The sequence below is a fragment of the Poecilia formosa genome, unplaced genomic scaffold, assembly GCF_000485575.1.
Source record: "Poecilia formosa unplaced genomic scaffold, Poecilia_formosa-5.1.2 Scaffold245, whole genome shotgun sequence".
Taxonomy (NCBI): Eukaryota; Metazoa; Chordata; class Actinopteri; order Cyprinodontiformes; family Poeciliidae; genus Poecilia; species Poecilia formosa.
Window position 1 is genome coordinate 660,184 of NW_006800184.1, and position 23,766 is coordinate 683,949.

Consider the following 23,766-nt stretch of genomic DNA (forward strand, 5'->3'; position numbering starts at 1 on the left):
TTTTTTTTTTTTGTCCATTTATTTCCTCCCCATTTACTATTAAATCTCAGTTTAGAATTTGCATTCAAATTTAAAAAGGAAAAAAAAATTGGGGGGGTTTTCGTAAAACAGCGTGCGCAGTTTTAATCTGTTATTATTGCAAACAACAAACCGGCATAAAGGCTGTGCTTCAATAGAACAGAAAATACAATTCGCAACAAAGACCTTCCATTTTCTCAAAAGAAATATTCCACAAGTCTGACAAGTCTGTCAAAGAATCAGCCGTAATGTTTTCTTGCACACAAGCATCGCAAGATATCCAGTCAAGTGACATATAATCTCTCCTAAAAATCCCGACCAATATGAAGCAGCTTGTTTTGTCTTCACGCTTAGCTCACAGCATGTTTTATCATACATACAGAAGAATGTCAGTCTTTTTTTGCAATCACAAAGAGAATCAAATGCTTAAATGGAAAATAACTTCACTTCTTTTCAGTTGAACACAAAAGCACAAAGAGGAGTTTGAAGGCAAACATTTGCAATAATATTTTTGGTCTCCGTTATGTGAATTACTATTTCATAGACAAATGTTCCTGCTTTGGAACAGCACTGCTGCTGAGCGGAAAGCTCTTCAGGAAGTTAATTAATCAGGTAAGAAAACATAGGAGATATAATTTTCACACCTTCTATGTTAAAATGAGAAAAGAAAGTAAAATAAAACATCATCTATTCCTGGGTAAATCAACAAGCAATTTACATTTACATTTTATGTTATTACTGAAAAATTATTGTTACATTATAAAAAGGTTGAAAAAATGAGAAAGCCTCTCCTCAAGTGTTTTTACATCACATAATTTGGAATTCTTAAAAAAAATTATGAGCATCAATTAAAATGACACCCCTGTAATGAGTTATGGATCAGAACTCATCTATGCAGAAAAGCTGTATTCTATGATAAATTATAGCGTTTATTTTCATTCATTTAGTTACTTACACCACTCATCTTCTGGGTAATATCACAGATTAGGACACTTAGACTAGAGATTATAGCTCAGCTCTCCAGAGAAATATTTGCCCTTTCAAGAATCGCATAACGGTTTTTCAAAAAAGGGAAATACTAAAATGTCTTTTTTATTGTTTTAGTCTACAGTGACAGATACGAAAAACATGCATTTCACACATTTCATGCTGTAGCAGGACATAGTCAGACTGCCACTGCTTTCATTTTTAATCCACCCCCCTCATCATGCTGAATGCTTGAGTGGCTCGAACGGCAGGAAGTGCCGACCTACTGCATAATTTTTTTTACAGCAAGTAATTATTTTACAACTTGTGGGCACTTCTAGGCTGCACGCAAGACAATCTAGACTGACTTGAATGAAACTGTGACATCACAGCAAAAGTAACTTACTCTGTCCTGATGGAGTAACAGACTGAATATTTTGCACCTCTCGCCTTAGAACGCATGAACTGTACAAATTATCAAAAGTGACACATAATGTCTTTTTACATCTGCCAGCATTTGTGGGCACTGCTGACTGAAAAGCTAGCTGCGCTATCCCTAAAGGACTAATCGTGAACATTAGCTCTTCTAATGTGCTACAAAATGTATGTAGAGTATTTAGCAGAAGCTAATGCTAAAGCTCTAAATTCAACTACATTGTTACCCTTGTTGTGTACTGTCCTATGATATTGTACCTATGGTCGCATCTTTCTTGCTACTGTCCATGTTTTATTTTGTTCCTGTATGTCTCTTGTTTGAAATGAAGTTATTGGCAGAACAAAAGGAACAGACGTGAGAACAGGACAAGGAATTGCTACGTCAAGTTTTTACCTCCTTCAAAAACTTGACGTGATAAGAGCATGAATATAAATGTCTAAGTAACTACTAGACGGATTCTTAAGTCAGTAATCAAAACCTGAACACAAATGTTGAACTTTATTCAACTGAAAGTTTACAAAACAGCCAAGTAAGTTAGTTTGAATTTATTGTGAACAATTAATTTAGAGGACGCTAAGTGAGCTTAACATTTTCAAAGTTACCGAAAGGGTTAACGCATAAAATTAAAAATTAACTCTGCTATTAGCGCTTTAGTGCAAGTGTGCCCAGTACACCAGCCAACATAAGACAGTGAGCCAGCATTGAATGTAACTTATGAGCCCTGAAGGTCTTCTTTCCTCCAAACGTACACCACTGTATGAATGCTTTACAGAACATGCCAGGCAGAAGCCACATATTAATAATGCAATTTTCTATCTAAATTCTTATTTATGTGAAGCAAAAAGTTCCCTTGAGATTATTGTATTATTCATAAGCATCAGAGAGGAGGATACAAATCATCACACAATGTGTGTGTGTGTGTGTGTGTTTAGTGTGTGTGTGCTTAGTGTGTTTGAACATCTTGTAATCTAACCACAGCAACAATGGGGATTTAAATACATGCATTTCGTGTATCTAAAGAAAAATGCCTTCCTCTCATCTCTGAAAGGTTTGTGATATTATTGTGGCTTTGTGAGGAATTTGCATCTGTTTATGTGTGAGTTCACGTATGTTTGTGAATTCAAGTGATTATCTGAGAGTGGAGGCATGTGTGAAGATGAATGTTAACATCGGTGTTTGTGAATGACAAGCGGAGGGGGGAGTAGCACCATCGGCACGTATCAGCGTGCGTGCCTGTACTGTATCCGGCTATATGTTGCCTGCTAATATGAACACGTAGAAGTACTCGGCATTCAATGCGGCTTTTTTTTCTTTCCGTCAAGTAGAAAGTTTGAGAGGAAGAAATATCTGCATGCAAATGAAACACAAATCAAGTTGTTTTCTTATTCCAGAGCCAAACTGATTTCTTTTTGTTGAGAGTGCCATGATGTTTTTTTTTTTTTTTTTTGTTCGTGTATAATCACATTTACACTTAGAATTTGGGTGTTAGAAATAAAAAAGTGGGGGGAAAAAAGGCATTACTTGAAAGAAAGCAGCAGCAAGAAAGCATTACTATCAATAAAACATATTGTTTATTACCATTCTTCTATTGGGAAGAGACATGGGAGAAGAATAAGGAATTATCATCGGGATCTGAACACGTCTTGGGGGGTGCGAGATGATGACTTCCATCTGTGCAGTGGTATTAATGGACGTGTTAATAGAGGTTGTAGCTGAGAATGGAGGGATTGACAGGGAAACAGCCAGCAGCACTGCAACCTCCTTGAAAATCATCAAGTGGGACAGATAACATCCTAGAATAACACACAGAAACGCAAATGAGTTTTGTGTATGTCTGGAAAAAAATACCAAAACATACACATCAAACTCTAGGCTCTGGAAAAAATAGGGGACACTGCAAAACTCCTGGGTTAAAAACAACTCAATTCTTTGTCATTTTGTGAACCTGGTCAGGGGTCAAACACGACCTGATGCACCTAATTTATGTGTCTAATAAAGACACATAATTTATGAAAAGATCAGCCTCCTCCTCCTCATTCCCTAGATGCTATTGCTGTCTGAAGAAATGCACAGCTCCCGACCAAAAACAACCAATCAGAGCCTGGAGGAGGATCTTAGCGCTGTCAATCAACTCACTGCTAAACGTGTCCATGGCAGAGAAAACTGTTTATCCACCGTCATTTGTGGCCATGCTAACTCAGCTTAGCGTCCACTACAAGCTGTGCTGTCAGGAAGTAGCAGAAAGTAAATGTCGCATGGGACGGGGGAAGAGCAGCACCACACAGAAGCTGATTGACAGCGCTACGACTCGCCTCCTGGTTCTGATTGGCTGTTTCTAGTTAGCTCTGGGAGAAGGCAGAGGAGCTCCATTTTTCCCCCCACAGATTATCTGTTTCATACCGTCACGACATAGCGACAGTTTCAACAATAAAAAGTATATATATATTTTTTTATAACAGTTACATACTGCGGCTTTATTGTCATACCATGTGAAAAGGTTAAAATGATGTGAATGCTTTTGAAAGGCATTTAAAGTTTTGCTTATCTATCACAGAGCATCTAGTCTGAATGTCACAACTGCTGTTAAAAATATACATGAAAAATTAAAAAAAAGGAATGCGCTCATGTTTTCACAGACGCAAAAAGACAGATGTCTCTTCCATAATGCAGATTCAAACATAAACATATGTACACAAAAAGCTTCGACGTGTACCTAAGCAAACGTAAGCTCCCTTCAAAAGCAACAAAATAACCATAATGAACCACAGACACCTGTGAAATCAGTCACAGATGTATGTGCGGCGCTCACATGCACAAATTGAGAGATTTGAGGGAAACGTGCGACAGCTAGATAATTGAAAACTAAGAGCACAGAAAGCTGGTCTGCCTTCTAAATCACCCGAGCAAACATGTAAACACCAAATATTTGATGTGAGCCAATATTTATTCAACCACACACGGGACGAAAAGAACGATAACAGCACCACGAGAGAAATAATATTTCCAGTCCAGATCTATTTAAGTTCTTTTTGGCAGATGGCATCATTGTTGTCATAGCTTGAAACATTTTGACTCATCATAAAAATGCCTAAAAGTGAATCAACAATCGTTTTTGTTGCCTTCCTGTATCTAACAGAGCTCCGAAACCGTTTGATAATTAGTGAAAACAGTTGGCCTTAGCAGTTTTTTAAATATTCCCAGAGAGCAACTTGCTTTCATTCCCTCAGAAAACTCTCATGTATCCATGGATTCACGTTTCTTCAGTTTTTGCCTTCTTAATCACACTAAGACAAAAAAAAAAAAAGATCCAGTCTAAACGAACCAGTCTATTGGTTTAATTACAATTTCACATTACATGTGAAAATTACATGTGAAAATGTAATTAAACCTACTAGTTATGCCACGTTTGCTGGTAACACCTGACAGTAAGTGTTTGCAATAACAAGCAAGTCTTTAGTGTAGCTGTAGAGGCATTTCACCCACTCTTCTGTGCAGAATTGTTTTAATTTAGCCATATGTTGTGGGGTTTTCCAGTACAAACGGCTTAAGGTCATGTCACAATAGCTCAATTGGATTTAAATCAGAACTTTGGATAGGCCACTTGGACTCTGTCCTTCAAGACTTTTTGCTAGAGAGCAGAATTCATGGTTCCATCAGTTATGGCAAGCAGCCCAGGTCCCAAAGCAACAAGGCAGCCCTCAGGCTATCACACTCTCACCAGTGTTTGACTGTCAGTTTGAAGTTTGTTTTTTTTAACATACAGTCAGTTTTACACCAGATGTAATGAGACAGCACTCCTCTGTGTGGTGTGTTTTCCCAAAGGTCTTGGTCAAGATATTTTTTTTTTTGGCAAATGTGAGACGGGCTTTTTTCGGTCAGCAAAAGTTCTGGTCAAATCAAAACTCAAATCAAATTTTATTTGTACAGCACATTTCAGCAACAAGGCATTTCAGTGACTTGATGTCGTTCTGGCTTCTTTACCTCGTGCATTGAGTTGTTGAAACTGTCTTGCAGTAATCGTGGAAGGCGAACCACTCCTGGGATGATTCACAACTGTTCCAGTTTCAGTTTGTGGAAACTGGCTGGTCTTCTGGTTCTCTGGAGTCCCAGAGCCTGAGAAACACTGAGTTCCTTTAGCTCAAGGCTAAAAACTCACTTGTTTAGAGTTGCTTTTGACACATAATCACTAGAACATTGACCAATACATTTGATTTGTACTGGTGATTTTTGACAATGGGACTCGACACATGTTTACTGGTGACTGTATGATGGTTTTATGATGTTTTATGATTTGTTTTGTGATGTAAAGCACTTTGAACTGCCTTGTTGTTGAAAAGTGCTACAAAAAAACCATTTCTATACTAAATAACCTCAAAGACTTTTCTCATCCCGTCTAAATCTTTAAATCTGGGCATGATGTGTTTAATGAGATGTTTTGGCTACTTTATGGTGTCAGACAAGGTTCTTTAATGTCATTTGAAAATTAGGTTCATCACTGTTAATTCATAATTTAACAAATGGGGGGTGAATGATGAGGGGAGCAAAACTCTTTATTTTTTACAGGTCAGAAAAGTTGTTACGCAGATTATATTTGTCTTATATAAAACTTAGTTTGATGATGTGAAAAATGTAAAAAAAACAAAACAAAAAAAAAGAAAAGAAAAGTCAGACTATCAGTAATGACAGTCAAATCTTTATATTGTGTTAATATAGTAATAAGGGGCCCAACAAAGCTGCAGTTCCCAAAACCTGTGGTTCATGAGACAAAAGCTGTGGGATCTGAATATTTTTTAACAGCTACAGCACAGTGTAGACTACTTTACAGGCTTTAAGAGTGTGTATGAAGATGAAAGAGCTGTGTTTTCATTTATAAAGGTGATGGACTGAAAGTGCTGGTCATTCAGATTTAGTTTTTGGCAGCAGCTCTGAGAGCTTTAGTTTATGAATGTCTTGTGCATAGGTCCATTTTGACAAACGTTTATTAAACTACATGAAACTTTGAACTCAAAAAATAATATGCTTCTGTAGTTTACTATCAGTCAAATTCAGAATCAGTATTTCATAAAGCAGGAATATAAATCATTCTGGAAATATGGAATCAGTTTAAATTTTGATGAGACGACTGGAATCTGACTACTGTTGCGAGAAGCTAAACAGTGTATATACCTAGAAGGCATTTCATTTTGTGCTATATTATGTCACAATACTGTACTTTGCAATTTTTATATTTCTTTGTTGTAAGTGGGTACAGAATAAAGCCTGACAAGTAGGACTAGAGAAGTTATGGGATGGTTTCCATGAGTTTTACTTTTAAAAAATTATCCTTTTATACTTTCTGAGGAAAAAAGCAGTAAAGAAACAAAGAACCTGAGGACTGTAACCTGCTTGCTGCAGGCTGATGGACTTCCTTTCACAGCCTCCCCTGTTTCGTTGAGCTGTTGCTCTGAAAAAAAATAAAAAATCTTCAGTAGTTTGCATGTTGGGAATGCCAGCCTTTTATGCTTCATTATTGTGAATTCAGAATAGAATAAAGAAGTAAGCAAAGTGACTGACAGGATGAAAGACAACAAAAGTGCATTCTTCCTCGTCAGCCGTGCTCTGAAATGTAACATAGTAGGAAAGCTTTCTTCTGTGCTGAGCTGCAGAAAAAAAAGTTTAATAGGCTAAAGATAAACAACCATCAAGATTGATTTACAATTAGTTGAGAATGTGGGAAGCAATAACTTCTATGATTTATTTCTGTCACATCTTGTTGTCGTGTTCAGTTTAAGGTAAGGACCCAAATGTAGAGAGTAACAGAAAGCAAAGTCTTTAATGAAAAAAAACAAGCAAACAAAAAAATAAAAGAGATGAATCGGGGAACAGCCAGAGAAACGAGGATAAAGATGGAGGAACCAGTGGAAAACAATGCAGAAAGGAAACTTTGTAGTGGAGAACGACATGAGAACCAGAAGAGCTAATCACAGGTGAGTAGATGCAGCTGGGAAGGGGAGCAGGATGCAGACTAGAGGAAAGGTGAAAGGTAAGTATGTAACTGCAGTATGTGACTTTTATTGAAAAGTACATATATGTGTATATATAATTTTTTACCCATTACATACAGTATGAATCAGATAATCTGTGAAAAAATTGAGCTCCTCTGCTTTCTTCCTCTGCTCCTATTGCCATCTAAAGAAAAGCAACCAATCAGTTCATAGAGGAGGGTCTTAGCACTGTCAATCATGCATGTGTATGCGCTGCTCACACTCTCCCAGTTGCTCTCGGCTACACTACTGCTGGTTTACCACAACCTAACCTGCCATCATTGATCTGGCGAATTGGCTACTAATGGGGGTTTTTAATGGGATAAGTTCTTTTCACACCATTGAGCACTTGGAACACAAGCATGATTGACAGCGCTATAAGACCCTCCCACTGGTTCTGATTGGTTGTTTCTCACTGGGAGCAGAGCATTTCTTTAGATGGCAATAATGCCACTGGGAGGAGCTTCATTTTATCATATATCATCTGTTTCATCTGTCACAACCAGGTAACAGTTTAAATAAAGGTGTGCAAACTTTTTTTTTTTTTTTTATAAAAGTTGCGTACTGCAGTTTTAAGGGGAAAAAAACTGTCAAACAGTAAACAGAAAGAAACACTAACATAAACAGATACAAAGAACAAATGAAGAGAATATAAACTAACGTGGAATAAACTACAATAGAAGATTAAGGTGAATAACAAAGAAATTATCACAAACCAGAAGCACAAATGAAACTAATAAAAAGGTCAAACACCTACAGATCATGTCAGCTAGTCCTTCAAAGTATTGGCTAGAGAAAGTATGTGTGCAAAGTATTTACACGCAGCACTCTCAGGAACACCGATTGTAGTGATTCACTTCATTCAGTCCTGACTTGCTGTTTCTTAGTGGAGCTGATGATCAACAGCAGATGTACAGTTTGTGGCGGCAGAATGTGGCACCGTGATACGACATGACACCCCCGCTACGAGTGTGGCACAAACACAAGCAGTCTGCTGCCAAATGGGGGGGGTGGAGGGCTGTGGGAGGCGTTCATGGCACAGACGCAACGAGTAACAAATGTTCCAGGAGATCAGAGAGAGGGCGGTGAGATCAGGCGGGATTCAGGGTCTGTATGTCGAGATGAGACAAATGTTTCGTACCCTGATGTGAAGATGGGAGTGAGATCATAGAGACAACAGAAGTAGCATGGTAAGCAGAAAAATGTTTTCCTTATTCCGAATCAAAACAGGGGTGGGCGATGTGGGCCTAAACCTTTATCACGATATTTTGTGGTGCCATTATCAAAACAGCAGAAGTGATGAAATTAACTATTTACTACTTTTTTTTTTTTTTTTTTTTTAGGTAACATTATAGCTCTGACCGCATGACACAGCAGTCAGAGCCCTACAAACACAAATACTGCTCTTGACAAACCCTCCAACTTGTAACATGTTTCTTTGGGACACCATTCACATAAAGAAGTGGGATGTCTAAGCTGAACACACATTTTCAAATTTACTGAACTTTTATTGAAAAGGCACTAGGGAAATTAGTAAAAACAATAACCACATCACAGACTGTTTTTGGAGGTTTTAAACATTGTTATTTGGAATTTATCACGACAACGGTGACTCACAATAAATGATAAACGATACGATAAATGCTCGCTGCTAGCGGTGAAGCGGTTGGGCCTGAGAGCCCACTGTGGGAGCTGAAATGTCAAATGAATAGGAAATATTAGCAATCAGAAATAAATAAGAGCTGCATGGTGGCTCAGTTGTTAGTAATGTTGCATCACAGTGATAAAGTCTTGGGTCAAATGTACTACTATGATTTATTAAACTATTTAGCAATGGAAGAAAAAGCAATTACTTTCACCGGATGCCACAACTGGATCAAGGACATGACATGAAAACAACAAAAATATGTACATTCGTTGCTTAAGCAACCAGGTCTCTACAGATTTCTTTTAAAGACGGAAATGTGCAACAGATTTCACATGAGCAGGTCATGCGTTCCAGAGGTGAATAAAGCAAGATGTCTGAGGCAAAAAAAAAAAAAATTGTTTACAAAATGAATGCCTGAACATTACCACAGAAAGCAACAGCGGTCCACCTCCTACCGGAATCACACAAGAACCTTTAAACATTTAAAGACAAACTTTAAGAACAAAAATAAATCAAGATGTTCACCAATCAGTGAAGGCCCTCAACCTGTTTAATTCAGACTTTTAAAAGCTTGATTATAAAAAAAAACTCAACAGATATGATTGTTGACAGATTGGTTTTTCACAAGCACTGCCATGCCCTCACACAAACATGAACATTTCCACAAATTCAAAAAGAACAATGCATGGAAATCTTAGACTCCATGTGTGAGGAGAGCTTCAAAGAACGAGTCCCCATAGCCATGCAGTTACACCCAAGCAATGAAACATCAAGTCCAACGCAAAGCGCCAGATACCGAGGTGCAAAGCAACAAACATGCCACCACTGGACTTGAGCGCGATGGAAGCGTGTTGTCTGGAGTCATGCTTCTCTGATTTCTAACTTTCTGAGATGTGAAAAAACCACAAAACCACAAAACAGAAAATTACAGTACAGGACAAACAAGGTGAAAATTCCGAGATTAGATTCAAGTTGAAGCAGAACAACATTCAGCAAATGGACTTTCATAATGCTAAATTCAATACAATTTGTTGAAAAATTATGATCACTTTCATCCTGGTTTGGGTTCAGAAAGAAAAAAAAGTTATGTGCACCTTAAAATGTGTAATTCTGGACCACTTTTTGATCCAGTATCACTGTTTTATTGAAACCCAGAGGGAATGTATGGGTCTCACTCAGGGATAAAAGTGACAGCAGCAAACCTCAAACTAAGACCAACATTTTTAACCTTGTTTTCACATCAAATTTGAAGTAGATTTCAAAGACTGTATGTAAAGCACTGTTTTTTGGATTCCCTTCATCAAAGCCATTAGTGTATTCCCACCCAACCCTGTATGAAGTTAAAATGTCAACCCAATGTGAACCCTCAGTTCAGGTCTTTGCCTTGTATGGAGGTTTGGAGCGTTAAAGAAAAGCCTAAAACATGATCAGTTATGTCTCTGAATAAGTGGGGCATAAAATCGCTCCGCTGGCTGCCAACCGATTTCAGGAAAGAGTCTCTTTACTACTGAATTGTGGTGCGAAGAATAACACAACAGTAAAAACCAGGAAAAACAAATAAAAGTAATGGCCACATCAACAGAAGCGGTAGTCTTGGTTGTGAGCTGGCAGCACCCCACTGGGAGCCTGATAGGTTCAGAAGGAAATACGGTACAAACCAAGAATGAGCTTCAGGAAAAAAAAAGCCACCCTGTTCGTGTCGTGTACTGTTGAACTCGAACTGGACTGAGGAGATAATGTGCCACAGCAGCACACATATTAGTCCCCTTTAAAGCCTCTTTGTCCCCAAGACATCACATGTCCGGGCCCATTAGCATGGGCAGCTGGTTGTGGTGCCAGCCACAAAGAACGCTGAAAGTGGAGTCTATTTCATTTATTGATTCCTCTCCTGTGTAGCCGGATACTTCATTGCTTTAATCAGTGGGTGGTTTAAACTGGGGTTAAATTACAGGTATGGGGCCTGCAGATGCCCATGTTTGCAGGTGGGTTAGATTGCATTTGCATCATTTCCTTTGAGTTCTCTCGCTGTAACTGGAACACATCCTGTCCTGTGATCTGTGCTGCAATGAAGGTGTGGAGGAACCGATGAAGGATGTATTAGTGAGAACATGAGAGTATACATTTCTTGGAGTTTGTCTCATGCTTTGACCCCACGGTGTGTGTCAGTCTGTGGGAAGTAAGGATTGTCAGGGCAGATGGAAAATAAGCCAAGACGTCTGAAGTGATCCTGAAACAGGGAACTGGAAGATGAAGATGAAGATGTAAAGCAAAGTCTTTTTTTTTCTTTTTTTTTTGCTGGAGACTTCACAAGTAAGTCTCAAGTTTTTCTAACCAAGTTTCAAGTCAAGCCCTATGTTAGTTATGTAAGTTCACTGGCTCTTTACTGCGGTTTACAAACCATGTTTCACCGTCTCAAAGTCATTTCTTCTTCATCAACTTGTGATTTGTGCAAGCAAATTAAATGACGTATAATTTTTCTCCTGTGTTGTAGATCAAATAATTTAGAAAAGTTACTAAATTGGCTTGAACTGATTCAAAAACATTATTTAATTGTTTAAAGGAATAAAAACAAAGAAATTAATTTTTTAAACTTTGTATACTCCAAAGTGGCACTTTGACTGAAGCTCTGGATTTAAATGGTTTAATTTAAACAGTCAATTGTAACCTGCAGATCTGCATGTGGAAATAATTTTGATTCAAATCATTTGCATGAATAAAAATGTCTCCCCCACTTTTGTCCTAAAAAGGTGATCATCAGTGTGTTTAAATCATTCACAAAATACAGCAGAAGAGCTGCTATAATAAAATCCTAAAAAAAAAAATAAAATAAATCATCAGCTGTATCTCCTCTAAAGCCACCAAAAAGCCAGGATCCACTAAAACCAATCACAGATTACATTCGTGAATAATCTGGGCTCTTTAGCTTTTTTTCTCTGTGCAGAGTCTATTAATCTAAAATTACAACACAGAGATGATGAGGAGAAAAAAAGAATGTGCCGTTTAGTTGCGGGATGAGAGCTACAGCTGGGGAAGCACCTGGGAACTCTGAGACAACATCGCCTCTCGATTTGTTCTGATGCCGCACATCACATCCGGAGGCTGTCTGACCTGGAAGGAGTCAAAATCAAACCAGGCACTAATAATCCACAAAAAAATTACATTTAGTTATTGTTGAGATGAGAAGAAAGAAAAAAACAAAGAAGATATTTTTGCATTTTTTATTCTTTTTTTTATTATTAAAAGCTGAATTTGTGTAGACCCTGTGGTCTACACAAGTCTACACTTTGGACACCACAGGTTTAGATCAAAACATATTCAACCCAATCAAAGTCTAGGCTTTCACTTCGTCTGCTGCAAAATTTATTTAACAAAGAGGCAGCTGGCTTTATCAAACAAAAAAGAAAAAAGAGAAGCAGCTTTGTAATCTAGTAGATAGTTAGCATATGCTAAAATATGCTAAAATATGGCACTGCGTGGCCAGTGCCATATTTTGTTGGCACTAGACGAGGTTTGGGACCAAGCCCAAACTGCCCACTATGTGTAATAGCAATTACAGTGAAAGATACTTTGACTGATACAAAATAAAATTTAAGGACCATAAACATGATCCATCAGGAGCTCTAGTGAAAACCTGCTCATCTATTTGTTGGAGGTTTTTTATTGTGTTTCTTAGAAGTATGACATTCAGATACTGTTGATCTTCTGTTGTCCTGAAAACGATTGCCTCTCATTTTAAGCTAAAGGTTGGTTCAGCATCACCTCCACACATCCAGCTTTATGGATGTGTGAAGGCTTTAATAAAAGGTAATCAGCAGGACAATATGCTGACTCTCAGCACTCAATGCCCTATGACCTCTATGACCTTTCACCTCTGAGTTCCATAGGGGTTCAACAGCCGTCAACGTATTGATCAAGCACGTGCTGAAAAGATGGATTCAACTGAAAACAGCAGGCAGTAAACACACTGGCATTTGTGTAATTGTTTGGAAATTATGTGTCTGAAACGAGAACAGACAATGAGAAAGAATAAAATGTATTTCAATTGAGCTCCAATAGGTCCAGATTATTAAAAATAATTACAAACTGAAGTTTCCTAGAATAGTATAAAGGGTGTGAGGTGTTGACATAATGTGTTTGAATCTACATTTTGTTTTGATGCTCGGTGAAGACAACCAAAAACAAATGCAATAAGAACAAATTATGAAACAGAAACGTAACTCAGTTTAACACAGAAAAAGTGTCTCCACAAAGTCAAACAGATAAAATCCCCAAACTATTTCTTCTCAGACAAAACAACTGTCATTCCTACCGCTTGCTTTTGTTTTTGGCCTTTGTAATGCTAGTTTGTTTCTGTGAACGATGGGTGTAGAATCCATTTTTTATATTGTCTAAAACATATGTTCTCTCTCCCTGGTTTAACACGACTGCATCAAATGACGGCTCATCAGAAGGCCTAAGAAGAACTTTGACATGCCAAAAAGGTTGTTACTACCACCAGGGGGGAACTAAAACATGCAGGATGCCGGCCCTCGAGGATCCACTTTTGGCACCACTGGTGTAATGTGAAAGCAAACTTCATTTAGCTGAAAATCTAACAAATGTTGCAATCCTGATCCCCAATCCAACCGAGCCTACTGGACTATCAGGTGTGAAAACATCCTAAATTAGGTTTAGACGAAGTGCCTGAAAATTTAATTCAGAGTGAAGTAGCGAGTTTTTATCTTCACATTGTTTCACACATCCACTCATCAGGCATTTATTCTGACCAGAAACATTTTGAATGAACCAAGAACTAAAGATCATTAGTGACCTTCCAGCTATAATCCTTGTATCAACGACGACCTACTTTTGTGTAAAGACCCACCAAATGCACATGTGATAATGGTTTAAAGGTCGGTAAAAGTATTTAGACAAGGTTCTGAAAGATTTTTGAGATTTGTTTTAAGAAGGTAGCAGTCCACTTTGGTGTAGGCCCATTTCAGCCTACCATGTCATCCTCCAAGACCAACTAGTCTGGATTCATACTCAGTCATTAAGCAGACTTAGAAGATATAAACTGCTGAGAAACTTTCAACAGAACTCACCTTAGTAAGTTCACCATTTTTTTACACAGCAGCAGCTACAAAGTTTTTTCCTCCTTTTTTTCGAGCTGAGGCAAATGATGCGGATCCTGGCAAAGAGCAGGAATTCCCATCACTAGACGGCATGCAAAGTATTTTGACCGCAGCTCAATCTTCACACCTCTCCGACTGGCTTTCATTGATTTCCACGGTGTTAGATGGAGTGCGAAGGTCTGCGCATCCCGGAGAGGAGACGGCTCACATGTGGAAGGCTTATAATTACAAGCATTTTCTCCGTGTGGGCTCCACTGCACCTGAACCGGCAGGTGAAGACGCATCATGCATTAAGACAAAACCGAACACCTGTGTCTTTCTTTTTCAGTAATAGATCCAGTTCTCACAATCTCCTCTTATATTACGCACGAGGATTCAATCAAAGAAATCTGATTGTGTGAAAGCCAACAGCTATATGCAGGCGTGCAGATACTATTATACACTTGACAAAGAGTGACACACACACACACACACACAGGCACACACGCGCACGCCCACACGCTGAGACACACACAGTTACTGAACTAACAGGTTATAGCTTGCCCCATGTGTTTCAGTAAGTGTGTTATTTTATCGCCTCTTTTCATCCCCTCTTCTCCAATTCTGCTCGGTGACACGGGAGGGAGAGTGAGGGGCTTCAGGGGTGGGGTGGGGGGGATCTGCACCCTACTTTGTTGCCATGGATACCACAAACACCCCACATAGAAAATTCTACACAGAATAATAAGTGGCCAATTGCGTCTGTTTGCTCTCCAACAAACCTCGGGATTAGAGGCATTTTCTTGTCAGAGGCATAAACTATTTTTATGTTTGCACAGAACAAGCAGGAAGAGGAGAGGGAAGGAGAGAGAGAGAGAGAGAGAGAGAGAGAGAGAGAGGGAGAGAAAAAGGGAGAAAAAGAGACACGGATATGAAAAGAGCATACTAATGCTGCGTGGTGACAGGTTTCTCCCTGCTTGGTTGAGATGAGAGAGGTTGGGAACAGAGTGGGGAGATAAAAAAGACAAAAAAGAAAAGGAAAAAGAAGGGGAAAAGAGATGCTCATAAAAAAAAAAGAAAAAAGAAACTCAGGTGCTCGGGGCAACCTGAACAAATGAAGGAGAACATGGCAGAGAAGAGACTGAGAAAGACGAAGCACATCATTTCAAGTCCAGTTAACTGGCAGCGCTGACATTTGTAACAGACAAGACGAGGAACGGGGAAGTAGGCGTTGTTTAGCGGGGCAAACTCCAGCTAAATGGTTCATTTTTGCTGCTCTTTTCAGATGAAACACTCCTCATTTCTTCCCCCCCCCCACCACCACCACTGAGTTTCAGAGAACATAACCCTAGAGTGCAATGATGTCATTATGATACCATCTGTTTGTTGCGATGGAAAACACACGCACACACGCACACACACACACACACACACACACACGCACACACACACACAAACACACACACACGTGCATCAGATCAAATAACACGCAGAAGAAGGAAACCTTTGACATTTGCTTAGCGCGCTCTGTATCCTGCTACACATGTCAGACTCTTCAGGGTTTTATTGTAAAGAGGAAGTCTGATTGTTGACACAGAGGAAACTACAGCAGGATTCTTAGTGGCTGGCTTTGAAAGGGCAGGGCGGCGTCTTTCTGCTCGTCCTGCAGGGTGGAGCACTTCGCCTCTCAAGGTCAGAGGAGGAGATACTTTATGTGGATGCCAGTCAACCCCATCCCCCATTTAGGCATGGACACAACCCCTTCCCCCCCACACAACCCTCCTCCTCCCCACAACCCACCCACTCCATACAGTTTTTACACCTTTGTCATCTACTGGTGGAGCCGGTTGGGCACAATCCAATCACGGCAGAGGTCAGCTGACGTTGGCTGACAGCGGCTCTGTTGAGATCACTGTACAGGTTTGCTCACAGCTCTGCTGTGTGAAGATGTATTAGCTCGCCGTCTTGTACAAAACATTAATATGCAGAACAGTTGCTACATGAATTATACATCAACTTATCCGCAGTGGTGGAGTGGCCCGTTGTTTTTAGCGGAGTAGAGTAGTTATATGTCATTGTGACATTCCTACAAAACTGCAGCGTCGTAAGACTTGAACTTTTACACCTTTGACATGTTACAACTAGAGATGCACTGATCTGTTATAAATATCTGTACTGGTCACAATACTGAAAAAAAAATTCCAGATCAGATATCAGTGAGCATGTGCCCAATCCATAAGGGCAGATCTATTAAGTCTAATTCTATACGACATTATTTTACATTATATTTAGAATTACTAATTGCACTTTCTAGAATGAAGGTTTTTTTGCGGTTTATTTTTTACATGTTTGACCGAGGGAGTCAACCTATGATTTTCATTAGTTTCAGTTTCTTTATTATTTATTTTTCATTGACTGTTCCACTCCTCTTTGCGCTGACGGAACAAGTTAAAGTTGTGTTGTTTTCACACGTTTGACCAAGTTTATGGAGCTATTGGTGTATTTAAGTGAGCTTCTGGTGCAGTTATCAAATAAATTTGTAATTGAGTACAGCTATGTCTGTGTTTAAGAAAAGAAATGTGTTCCACTCATCAGTGTTTTCCTGTATCAGAGCGGTATCGGTCGAGGCTACGCCTCAGATATCGGTGTTGGTGTTGGAAGTGAAAAAAGTGGATCGGTGCCTCCATAGTTACACCCATAAACTTCTATTTTTGATTTGGAATATAAAAGAATATATATGTTTGAATCTGATCATATTTTAGGAACCTTGTGCACTTACTTTGCAAAGCAACACAAAAATGACTCCTGGCAAAATGGTGAAATCAAACTGTTTTGTGCCAAAGTGCAAAGTTTTAAAAATATGTTGCTTACTTTTGACATAACCTGCTTGTAAATTGAGATTGAAACTCTTTTGCGGTGCATTGCAAAAGTATTCATCCACCTTGAACTGTCTCACATTTTGCAGTATTACAACCAGAAACTTCTATATACTTTGGTCTGATTTTATCTAATAACATAGTGTGTAATTGAAAGCAATATAATATTACGTTTTCTGTACAAGCCTCAGAAGTTTGGTAGAGGATATTATGAAGATCAAGGAACACAAAAGACAGGTCAAAGAGAAAAATTTTATTTTTTTAAACATAATTGTAAATTCTAAAGATAATAAACAAAAAAAAAATTAATAAACAATTAAAGACAGTGACCTTGCTTCTCCTTCAGAAATATTCTCCTTTATGCATACCAGTGCCTGCCTGAACTCATGTTTTGACTTCTGAACTAAATGTAGACAAACAGCAGGTACAAGCAAAGCCACATGGGTAAAGTGGCGTGCTGTGCATGCATGAGCAGGCCAAGCCGACGTAGCAAATGAATTTGGAGGGGCGTAATGAGAGATGGCGCTGGGCTCAGGCCCGATTTCACAGCCGCATCATTAGGGTGAGGCGGCCCCTTCCCCCGAATTAACGCGCACACGCACACACACACGCACACACAAACCAGCAGAGTGGCCCGAGGAAAGACGACCAAGGTCAGTCGCCATGCGACTGTCTAATGAGAGGTGACAAGTGAGAAGAGAAGCTCCAGACTTTGCTCATTAAACGTACATTTTTAGGGCGCGTTTGTGTTTCCCCCTGTGTCCCAGTGCGTTTCTCTGAATCACAACCAAACTCATGTGGGGAAGAAACTGTATGTGCGCTAAAATATCCACATGATGCCCTTCATGTGACCTTTGTGTACTTCCTGGGAGGCAGGTGTTAAGGCCGTAGGGGCTGAAACAAAGGGCCGACAGGAGGTGGTGCTGCTTTATCTCTCTACATGTCCAGGTCTTGTGAATGCTGTGAAACAACAGGTTTGTTTTGGCTATGAATAATTGCGTAGGACAACTGGTAACACAACTTGTCATGTAGATCAAAATTGCCAATTCGGGGAGCCAAATTGGCAATATCATTAAAATAATAAAATAGTCAAATAGCTTAGTCTCAGTTACTGCTCAGAAATAGTTGTCTTAGGCATTAACACAGCAAGAGATGAAGAAACAAGATCAGCACAGGCGTTTTCAAACAGCAAAGCTCTACACATGAAGAAACGACATCTCCTCCATGTATAAGATTTTAACAAAAAAGAAGAATTCAACCTTCCAACACTTTCATTAATAGACTCACTAAACCAGTAACTCTCACCTATATAAGCAAAAGATCAAAGAGAAAAGAAACTAATAAACTACCATAAGTAAAAGAGTAAAAACATCTAAGTAAAATATTCTTATAAGAATAGACCAAAAAAAAAATGATGCAGTGATGTCACAGTTAGCATCTAGATTTTATCTTTAGTCTAGCATTACGCTAGGATAATGAACAATTTTATGTATCTAGTGAGAAAACAAGACGCAGCCTTGGCATCTAGGAGCCGGTCTCTTTGCACAATGGCAGATGAAATATTGAGAGAGTGGCTTGGTTTTACTTACTGACAGCCAGAGAACCTTGTCATCAGGCTCCTCTGCGCCGCGTCTGAATTCATCAGATAGTTCAGAGTCTTTCTGAGTTTGGCAAGTTTCACCAGCAACTCCGGGAGCTGATACAGTGTTTACATATGTGTTAAACAGAAGGGTTTGAAATGGGGAGAGAGTCAATACCCAAGACAGAGAAATCCAAAGGCGACTGAAAACTCTCCTCTCCATGGTGTTGAGACGGTCAGAGGGTAGAGTAAGAGGAGAGGAAGATGAAGAGCGGACTGGGAAGTGGATGTGAAGGAGTCCATCCACTGTAGAGGTTAAAGGTTAGGGTTACACGGTTTGGCAACCTAATGCTTGCAGCTTTTGGACTTATAAGGTTGTACTTATAATTGTTTTTCTCTTGAATTTTGCAGGGTATACATTACATTAAGTTTAGAAAAAGCTTAGAAATGATTGATCTTGATGTAATTCTTGACAGATCTGGAGTTCCTAACAGACTTTTCAGATACACAGCGAGTTCTGAGGTTAAAATCTGATTGAAGCCTGTCGTTGACGTCGGCTGATCTCATCTGGTCGTGATTGCAGGTTGTTCTCACCCAAACATTAATGCTCGAGCGTCCTGCTCCGCGTCCAGATGGCTAACCTTAAAGACAGCTCTCTGCAGCTGTCCTCTTTGCAGTTAACTCTCTTAATGACTTGTAACTCGGGATGCATCTGACATTTCTAGTGACAGCCTCGAGCTTGACGAGGAAGCCTGAACGCTTGATAATCACCACGGTGACACCATTAGGATGACATTCAGGGACCTCCCTCAGACATTTATCAAAAGATAAAAAGGAAACGAGTTAAACCTCCCATCCTGGTTTCATCTCGGCAGAAAGACTGACACGCCGAGGCTGACAGCAGATCACAAACACTTGTGATTGTTATTGAGAGTTGAATCCATCATCTCTGTGCCTTCTTCCTTTACCTTGGTCACATCTTCCTGAACTGGAGTGTCTGACTTTACACGTACGGTTGAAACTAGATAGTTACATACTCATTTTATTTCCTCACTGTCTGAAATTAAATAGGACCAATCTGTCTTAGCTTAGTCAGAATTATCAAAATAATTTCTATTTGCTCGATGCCACAAAACCTGGTGAGAAGATTTTTTAGAGATTATTTTGTAATTTTCCTCTAATTCATAAGTTTACATACACTTCCTCAGTATTTTATAGCATTGCATTTGAACCACATGGCCTTGGTCTCGCCTTTTGGGTTTCCTTCCAGAAGCTTCTCACAATAGTTTGCTGGAACTCTAGCAGTCATTCCTCCTGACATGGCTAGTGGAACTGAGTCCAGTTTGTAGGCTGCCTCACCCCCACACACATCTTTTTAGATATACACACAACTTCTCTATCGAACTGAGGTCAAGACCTTGTGATGGCCACACCGAAACTTTGACTCTGTTGTCCTCAAGCCGCTTTAAAACCACTTTGGCTGTGTGCTGATTGGTCTTCCATGTGGAAGACCAATCAGCTTTTATTTCCTGGCTGATGTCTTTAACTGTTGCTTCAATATTCTGCCACATAATGTTCTGTTTAAGATGGAATCATAAAGTTTGTACTGCAGCAAAACAACCCCACAACATGATGCTGCCACAACCACGCTTCACAGTTAGGACAGTACAGGCATCATCCTTTTTCCTCAAAATGTAACAGAGGTGCAAAAAACAGTCCAAACTGAAGATTTTTGTCCCTGTGTGGATTTGCAAACTGAAATCTGGCTTTTTATGTTTCTGTTGAGTGACCTTTCAGCCCAGGACATTTCACTGTGGATAAAAAATGACTCTTTCTCACCAACTTCAGCAGCATGTTTGGCTTTGGCATCTTTTGTCTCACAAGATCTTTAGCTTTTGTTCTGGGGTCATTCTGCACATTTTGAACCTGAACCTGTTCATCTCTGTCAGAGCTCATCTCCTTCCTGACCGGTGTGATAATTGGACATTCCCAACATGTCCATACTCGAACAAAATTGTTTGAACACATGAACGCAGCAAATTAAATTGCTCTCAAGGACGAATCCGACTGGTGCGGCTGTATGATTCTCTTCTTGATATCTTGGCGGATTTCTTTTTGACTTTCCCATCATGTTAAACCAGAAAGCAGAGAGTTCCAGGTGTGGCTTTAAAACACATCCACAGGTGTAGGTTAACCTATCAGACTTTTGTGGAAGGAAACCGAAAAAGTTTGACCCAAATCTTACGGCTTAAAAGACGGTTATCTTATACTGACCACATGTATGTTAACAAAAATCTAACTTAGGTTTCTGTCATTTAGCAAATAGAAATAATTTTGCCAATTCTACCCAAACAAAAACAAGAAAAGTTTGGACTGATTTAGCTTCAGACAATGAGAAAAAAAATGTGTCTGTGTCTTTTAATTTAGCGTATGTAAATATCAGGTTTCAATTGTAAAGCTGCGTGTTTTATAGCTTCTCTTATGACACATTCTCACTATTAAGACTTAAAAAAATAGTTTCCTTGGATAATATCACTATCTGGGCTCCAATAACTCCATGTGAAACTGAAATCTTTTCTCCTCCCTTCTTTTATTAGTAAAAGAGATTCTATAAAGATAATCTTTAAACAAATCATGAGAAACTGTATAGAATTGAGTCAATCTCATGACCCTTTTTCCCCATCAGTGATGCCCCTGAGTGACTTTCCTATCTTGTTAGTCTTTGTTGTAACATCATGTTCCCCAACCAAATAAAATTAAATCAATCACAACATGATCATCAGCCGCCTTAGTGTTTTCAGCCGTCCACTTTTCTATTTCCAACTGAGCCACAAACTGTATTAATAACTTATTAAATCAGATAATTGCATTACAGACATGCGTGCATTTATATACGTGAGCGCATCATCTTCTCTCGGATGGATTCGCCCTGCAAATCAAGTTAATCACAGCACTGAAAGCAATAATGAGTGTGGCATGCTACTCGACAAACTAACAAACCCATTAGCTAGTCTGCCTGTCTCCAAATCCAAAACCTTATATTCATTAGATAGTAATTCAGAGCAGAAAATGAGATTGAGATCCTTGATGCTACAGAGAAATGCATGCCAATCCCTTAGAAACAAAAAAAAGAAAGAAAAAAAGAAAGAAACCTGCGACGGCTGAGACAAGATCGAAAAACAAATTTCTAATTTTGTCCATGAAGTGAGAAAGGAGTTGATAATTAGTCTGGGATGAGAGGAAGACGTTCCAGACATGACCGAATCAGTTTTCAATCCATTCCTCTTTCTGTCCAATTTAACGCAGCTGCTGGAGCCGATCATGCTGAGGAGCGCTCTGCGAGCTTATGTAACTCCAGGAAGAAGTGGTGTGAAAAATGGTGCCATCAATCCATTTTGCAGTTTTGTGCTCTTTACCGTGGGGATTTTGTCACACCCCTGCAGAGTAGCACATCAGGATGATCCAATTCAGCTCTCAGGTTTGTAGGACAAAGGGTGGAACATTTAATCCAAGATGCTATCAGCCATCTTTATGAAAATGCCGAAGTGATAAGCTAACTTTCCTTACCTTTAAATCAATAAGCGACCCGAAGGCCATTTGTGGGCCTCAAAGTGATTTTGTGCTCCACAAAGACATTTTGAAATGGTGAAGGACACTTTATTTTTGTTTTAATTACTTCTTATGCTCTTTATAACTGTTGTAGTTTCATTGTTTTGTATTTATTATTTGAACTGACTGTATTTTTTTTGTACTTGTTGATAAAATTTGTGAAGTTAAGTCATTTTCGCCTTGTTTGTATAGCCTTTGCTTTTAGCAGAATAAATTGAGCGTCTGGCACATTTACAGAAATGTTAATTAATGTGCATTGTCCCTACCAATTAAATTACATCTCAAATTTTTAAAACATTTTTACTGCTAAATTTTCTCTAACAAGTTTAAATCTGCTTAAAATGTAAAATGTTAGGTAAAATACAGTCTTTTATAGGATCTGTGATGATTTAAAGATCGCTTTTGTACAAAAATACATCCACACTGTTTGAGTGCAGAGGGTAGATAAAATTACCAACTTCACAGCAGAATATTTTTGTAGTTTTTAAGGTGGGAAAAACAATCACATTTTTGAATATTTTTGTCCTTTCAACGCTGGTAGCAATCATTCATTCATCCAATAAAATCCTCTGTATTCTAGAGTCAAATGTGTGAACAGCAGCTACAGCTGGGCTCAAAGTTATTCATCGAAAGATCTGTGATTCTAAAGGCAGCAGCAAATCTTCAACGGATTGGCTGAAGCAAAAGAATCAAGGAGCTGCAGTGGCCCAGTCAAAGTCCAGATCCCCTTCTGATGTAAAGGCGGTGGTTGGGGCTTCGGGTGAGCTTTGCAAATACAAGCTTCAATGATGTTCTCAAAGGCTGATGAAGTCATGCAGTTACTGACTGCTAACGGTTTGGATAGCTGAACTGTTAGATCATGGAAGAATATTTTTCAGTTTTCCTTTTGGTCTTCATCTCTGTTTAATAATGACAAAGGTAGAATCTGTTGTGCGTTTCTGCATGTTTAAAGTTAGACTTAAATAATTTAGAGCCTGTATTTGGCTAGATATTTTTATTTAGTCCGCATATCTACATGATTATATCAGAAGTCGCATCCAGTTAAAGGTAGTGTACCTGGAGGATGAATGCGAAGTGGAGGAACCCGAGCTTCTGCTCGATGTGACGTCAATAGGAATATGGATCAAAGATATTCTGTTGGGGTGTGCTAACGACTTTCTCTGAGAATAGACTCGAATCATATTGATTTTATTGCGAAAACACTTTCATGCCGTTTATTTCCTCGTGTGTTTTCCCCTTTTCTTGCTTTCCAATCGGAGGAAACTCCATTTTGTTTTTGTATATTCGCACTCTGCCATCACTCTGACATTCTGCTTGACATTCAGGTAGCATAGCAACATGACAAGATGCCCCTACAGCCTGGTGTGAGAATATAGATGCTTTTTGAAAAGGTTGACAAGAGAGAGAGAGAAAGAGAGAGAGAGATGGAGAGAGAGAGAGAGAGAGAGAGAGAAAGAGATGAAGAAAAAAAATGGATGAAGAAGAGGAGGAGGACGAGGAGGGGTAAAAAGTGGCGTG

The 23,766-nt window shown here is 39.1% G+C and overlaps 1 long non-coding RNA gene across 1 annotated transcript in view; it reads right to left on the reverse strand.

Moving 5' to 3' along the window:
- Nucleotides 1-2,808: 2,808 nt before the first annotated feature.
- The window catches only part of LOC107838371 (uncharacterized), a 47,175-nt gene continuing 26,217 nt past the window's right edge, over nt 2,809-23,766 (reverse strand). Inside the window, exon 5 of the long non-coding RNA XR_001664426.1 lies at nt 2,809-3,213. This is a non-coding gene — a long non-coding RNA (uncharacterized LOC107838371). The remainder of the gene's footprint in view (nt 3,214-23,766) is intronic.